The following is a 6756-nucleotide window of genomic DNA, read 5'->3' on the forward strand; positions in this document are numbered from 1 at the left end:
TTTAGCTGGTTGTTGGCCTTCATTACAATTCGAGCCTCACCCAGAGGCCTAGGAAGTTGTAACGTATCGGCGTAGTATTCGTGCGGATCCCAGCAGGGCTGCCTTCTGAATTTGACAGATGTTAATTTTGTCAATTCAAAGATGTTTCCAAGTGCTGCCCTAGTGTTTTCGGATGGCTTCTAGCGTGCGCCGATTACCACTGGGACGACCTCAGCTGGTTTGTGCCATAGACGCTGAAGCTCGATTTTCAAATCGCGGTATCTAGTGACCTTCTCGTGTTCTTTTTCAATGACCCTGCTGTCACCGGGGACTGCTATGTCGATGATGCTCACTTTCTTATCCTCAATCACGGTGATGTCTGGTGTATTGTGTTTCAACACTTATTATTATTATCATCATCATCATCATCATTATTATCATTATTATTATTATTATTATTAATTATGTTTGTATACCGCCCTCCCCCGAAGGGCTCAGTGACATATACAAACAATAGTGACATATACAGAAGTGGACACGGCCATTCATAAAGTGAGCAGTCGCCAATTGCGTTTAAATACTATACAGCCAAAGGGAGCTTGGAAACGAACGTCCCTGTTGCCTCTATCTGGCTGTGCTCCCCTAAAATTGGGTTCTTGGGGACTGCTGGACCACCCCTGGAAAGAATGAAGCAGAGGATCTGCAGGAGAAAGGGGAAACCAGCAAAAACCATGATTCACCCCCCAACTTTTCTTTTTAAATGGTGAAAAGGCCTTCTGCCAGTGAACAACAGGGATCTACGCCATCAACCAAGGGTTCCCAACGTTTTTCAGGTGCAGACCCCGTAGGATATGGTGACCAGATGTCCCGCTTTTGGCGGGACAGTCCCGCCTTCAAACAATTTGTCCCGCGTCCTGCGGGTTTTTTGAACTGTCCCGGTTTTTGGAAGGCTGCCACACTGACTTCTGGGTGCGCAGCCCGCGACGTCGCTGAGCGCACTGCCTTCTGGCGCCTCGCGCTCTACCCTGCTTGCGGGACCGGGAAACTGGCGCTTCCCAGAAGGCAGTGTGGCAGCCTCCCAGGCAGACGTAAGCCGCAGGAGCGCACTGCCCAGCCACTGAGGCGCCTTCGTTTCCCCGCTTCTGTGACAGGGCGGGAAACAGGAGGTTCTCAGAAGGTAGTGCTCTCTTCCCGCAGCTGCGCTACAAGAGCATGTATGCTCCAGCCTACTCAGCTTCACCCGCCCGGAGTCCCATGCTATATGAGGTGACAATCTGGTCACCTTACCGTAGGACCTCTGACAGAAGGTGACAGATGCAACAAGATGGTTGCCACAAGAAGAAGAGTTTGGATTTATATCCCCCCTTTCTCTCCTGCAGGAGACTCAAAGGGGCTGACAGTCTCCCTTACTTGCCCCCCCCCCTCTAGCAAACACCCTGGCAAGTGGGGTGGGGCTGAGAGAGCTCCGAGAAGCTGTGACTAGCCCAAGGTCACCCAGCTGGCATGTGTGGTAGTGCACAGGCTAATCTGAATTCCCCAGATAAGCCTCCACAGCTCAGGCGGCAGAGCTGGGAATCAAACCCGGTTCCTCCAGATTAGATACCGCGAGGCTCTTGGCCTCCCTGCATGCACTGCTGCCCTGCACAAGAGATGAAAACCACTCCACAAGTTGGGTTATGCAGCTGAAGTTTATACTTCACTCTCTATGAAAGTGAATCCCTTCAAGATGTGAGGCAGGAGCTCTGCCTAACAACATGCCTTTTTAACTGTACAGTCAATCAGAAGCTCTGCTGGACACAAGCCCCCCCCCCCCAGCCTTGCTTACTTGGTGGGCACCATGGCACCCGCGCGCACCACGGTGGGGACTGCAGTCACAGACTATGGCACTGAAAGAAAGGAATTAACTCAGAGTGAGATTCCATGAGTTTTGGAGACTGAACGAAAAGACTCCACTGTAGAACGGTACATTGGTACCTACCCTGAAGGGACCTTCTCCTGGTAAGCGATGAGGGCAATAATCAATTGCTCTTCAGTTCAGCAGCCCATTGTGACTCATAGAATCATAGAATCATAGAGATGGAAGAGACCCCAAGGGCCATCAAGTCCAACCCCCTGCCATGCAGGAACACACAAGCAAAGCACTCCTGACAGGTGGCCATCCAGCCTCTCTTTAAAAACCTCCAGACTTTGAGACTCCCACCACCCACTCCTCAGGGAGGTATCATTCCCACTCATTTAACAGCCCCTGACTGTCAGGAAGTTTTTCCCTTGGATAAGCTTAGAGTGTGGGAATCTCTTTTCCTTCTCCTTGAGCCCATGACTCCTAGTACTAGTCTCTGGAGCAGCAGAAAACAAGCTTGCTCCCTCACCAACATGACATCCCTTCAAATATCTAAACATGGCTATCGTGTCACCTCTTCATCTTCTCTTCATAAGAACATAAGAACAAGCCAGCTGGATCAGACCCAGAGTCCGCCTTAGTCCTCAGCCTTCTGCTACTCTCAGAGTGTGCCCACCCAGGTGCCTTAGAGGCTCACTGCAGGAGGTGAAAGCAATGGCTCTCTAAGTGGGCTGGAGCTTGCTCCCCGGAGCACCTGGTCTGCTAAGGCATTTGCAACCTTTTCGAGATCAAAGCAGGGATCAAGATTGGTCACAGCCATAAATCAACTTATCTCTCCCTCCTTTGCTAAATCTTGTCCAAGCCCCCTTTCTTTTAAAGCTGAATCCTGAGGTTTGAGTGGCCCATCCACTCACCTCCGGTGGCACACGCATATTCCAAAACCCACCAATGCCACGCTTTGAATCGCTGTAATGTAGAAGTAGGCGTTTCCTTTTATCTGCAGTCCTAATTCTTCCCCAGCATCGTTCTAAACTGGAGCTTTGCCCCCTTGGTTTCTAGTGAGATTGTCAGCAGAGGTCAGCCTCTCTCTGTCCAGCATTTTCTACCCCATGCATACCTTGGATAGGGACTCCTAATCCCATATCCCCCTCAAGACGCGCTCTTCACCTAAAGGGCTCTAAGTTACATCCCTGTAGCTCCGCGGCTAGGAGTTCGCTGTCGCTGTCGTAGGGCATGGATGGATTCCAGACCTTTCATGGCATTTTGGCTGTCTTTGCCTTCCTCTGGACCCGCTCCAGCTTGGCTCAATTATTCTCTTATTTTGAACTGTGCACCCAGAACTGGACACAGTACTCCAGGTGAGGTCTGACCAATGCAGAGCAGAGTGGTACAATTACTTCCCTTGATGTAGACACTACACTCTTATTGACGCATCCCATTCTTCTTTACATGGATTGCACGCACTTTTACATGACAAATGTTTCAAAGCAGGAACTGAATCATGTTTGAAGCAACCCAATCTAATAATCTTTCTCCCCCATTTCTCGGTATTGCAAAAGCCTGCAGGACACGGGACCCACAAATATCCAAGAGCAGGGGGGGAAATTTGCATTCCCCTCCACAGCTTGTTCGGACTGGGCAGGAGGAAGATTAAGAAAGTTTGGGAGGACCACTTCATGCCACACTTCCTATAACAGTGGTGTGCTGGCTTACTCCTCTGTGGAGTACTTGGCACGCCAAGAAATAGATTTTTGTGCCCCCCCCATCCCTCCCATTGATCTAGGGCTGGCCTCTGGTCCTTTGGGCTCGATTATTAGCATTAAACCTAAGACCTCGTTTTGGGGAAGCAGTGTGGGTAACCCTGTGTTAAGCCATTAAACTCCACCTCGATTTTCTGTATGCAAAGAACTAAAGCCAGTAATCCTTTGCCTCGGGAGTAAGCTCGGTTGTTGGCAATAGGGATTGCTTCTGAGTAAACCTCCTAGGGTCGCAGGATTTACCTCAAGTTGGAAGAGCTTGCACTTTTAGCCTTCAAAGAGCAAAGCCACCGACTACCCCCAAGCTTACTCCTGAATAACGCATGCCTCGGAACCAACCATTTTTTCTAAACTGAAACCTCAGTATTCAGGTAAAATTGCCGGGTTGGCACTTTGCGATAAATGAGTGGGTTTTGGGTTGCAATTTGGGCACCCGGTCTCGAAAAGGTTCGCCATCACTGTCCTATAACAATGAAGAATTCCCTCCCGCCTCTGCTCTTTAAACCCGAGTTTATTTTGCTCCAGCACGCCCAGGCAAGTCCATAATACAAAGTATATATTATTTATAAGCCCTCAGGATATAGTCAAGTTTGGTACAGAAAATAAAACTAAATACAGTGAGACTTTAATGATTTTTTTTCTCATATTTCCATTCCTCCCTCCTTCGGGGAAAAAAGGTTTCTAGGAATTTTGGATCTCTAATTAGAAGCTTCAACGAGTGTTTTTGACTTCCTGGAAATCTTCTGTTGGGGAGCCCTTAAAACGAGCCCTGAATCTATTTGGCTTCACTCCATGTTTGGACAGGATGGGGGGAGACCATCCTTAGTTGTGTTGACTGATTCACGCTTGGTTTCCTTTTAGTGACACTCAGAGAGACACAGGTCCAAGCTGGGGTGGCCCTCTGGGTGGACATACAGGAGTCCACGTAAGTCCAAAGTGGGCCTCCTATAGGAAGACAAACAAGATTTCCGAGGGCATAAGCACTTCTCCATGGCAGAGACATGCTTCAGTGGTCATTTATTCATAGAGTCGCTGTAGGACAGAAGCAACTTGACAGCATTTAGCACTCCCACAAGCTTCCAAGGGTCCAAACTTCTAGAAGTAGTAGTAGTAGTAGTAGTAGTAGTAGTAGTAGTAGTAGTAGTAGTAGTAGTAGTAGTAGAAGAAGAAGAAGAAGAAGAAGAAGAAGAAGAAGAAGAAGAAGAAGAAGAAGAAGAAGAAGAAGAAGAAGAGAAGAAGCAGGAAGGAGGAGGAGGAGGAGGAGGAGGAGGAGGAGGAGGAGTTTGGATTTATATCCCCCTTTCTCCTCCTGCAGGAGACTCCCAAAGGGAGCTTTATAATCTCTTACTCCTTCCCTCTCACAACAAACACCCTCTGCTGAGGGTAGGTGGGAGCTGAGAGAGGCTCCGAGAAGCCCAGGCTGTGACTAGCCCAAGGTCACCCAGGGCTGGAGCGCGTGTGGTGGAGTGCAGCAGAGCTGAAATCTGGAATTCCCGAAGATAAGCCTCCACAGCTCAGGCAGCTTAGAGCTGGGAATCGAAACCCGGTTCCCTCCAGATTAGATACACACAGAAGTTCTCTTAACCCGTTACTCCTTCTGCTGCTCCCAGAGGCAGGGTCAGCAACCTTATCACCCCAGTAAGATCCCACCAACCCACTTTCCATGTGCAGCCCTGAAGGATTCCACTGAGCTGGAGAGTTTGGCCCCTTCGCTCATCTTTCCTGGAGGGACATGCCCATACTACCCTCCGACCTCCAGGCCCACCTTGAACCTTGGTATAAAGGCTAGAAAGAGAGCCACATGTCACGGCTCCGGAGACACGTTCAGACCCCTGTTCTAGAGTGTTGTGGGTTGAAGATGCCAGCCAGATGCAAGCAAAACATCAGGAGAAAATGCTACTGGAACACGGCCGTTTTAACCTATTAGATACACGAGTTCTAAACCTTAAAGCCTTCTACAATACATAGGTCAAAACTTCCTTTGTCAGATACATGATGTACCTCATATCCCACGAAGGGAGTTTATACTCTCAAAAGTTCATACCTCCCCTCCCAATTTTGTTGGGTCTCGAATCTAGCTGTTCTGGAATGCTGTGTGGTTTCCGGGCTGTATTCTGTGTCCAGGTTGGTTTATCAAGTGTTCTGATATTGCTGATTTTTCTGGCTGAAATAGTCTGCAGTGCCTTTCGTGTTCTTTGATTCGTGTCTGAGCGCTGCGTTTGGTGGTTCCTATGTAGACTTGTCCACAGCTACATGGTATGCGGTAGACTCCTGCAGTAGCTAGAGGATCCCTCTTATCCTTTGCTGAACGTAGCATTTGTTGAATTTTCTTAGTGGGTCTGTAAATTGTTTGTAGGTTATGTTTCTTCATCAGTTTTCCTATACGGTCAGTGGTTCCCTTGATGTATGAGAAGAACACTTTCCCTCTAGATGGCTCTTTATCCTTGTTCATGTGGCTTGTTCTTGGTCTTGCAGCTCTTCTGATGTCTGTGGTACAGTAACCATTAGCCTGTAGAGCCCAGTTTAGGTGATTCAATTCGTGAAAGCCTTCGACAATACATCTAGCTGTTCTGCTACAGACCTACACGGCTACCCTCTGAAATGATCTTCAGGGAGATACAAATCATTTATTTTGAAAGTTTAGAAGTGCAGCCAAACTGATAACTCCCCTGTGTGAAGATGCTCTGGAGTTAACCTCCTAACCCCACTAGAAAAGCAACGTGATAGGGAAGATGTAAGCAAAGACTCCGAGTACAAGCTTTGGGGTTCCTCCAAAAGCTGACGATTCGGATTCCAGGCCTCTTAACTAGGGGTACAGCCCAGATATACAAAACTGCCTTTCGAAGGAATCAGATCAGCCACCCGTCTAGCCCCATTTGGCCTCCTCTGGCAACCACTCTCCTAGACATAAGCAGGGGTCCTTCCAGACCTGCCAATAAAGATTATTCATGGGATGAGACCATGGATTCAACGTGAGATGTCCTACCTGTGCTCCAGCCCGGCACTCTTCCACCAAAATGACAGCTTAAAAAGGAGGGCACCTCAAACACTAGGCCTGGGGTCCCCAACCCGTGGGCACCTTTGGAATTTTGTCATAGTATGGTGCAGTGATGGTTTAACTCATAACACGCTGGTCAGCACTGACATCATGACCTACATGTCATCAGCACACAGAGAAGC

The sequence above is a fragment of the Sphaerodactylus townsendi genome, linkage group LG08 (genome assembly GCF_021028975.2).
Source record: "Sphaerodactylus townsendi isolate TG3544 linkage group LG08, MPM_Stown_v2.3, whole genome shotgun sequence".
Classification (NCBI taxonomy): domain Eukaryota; kingdom Metazoa; phylum Chordata; class Lepidosauria; order Squamata; family Sphaerodactylidae; genus Sphaerodactylus; species Sphaerodactylus townsendi.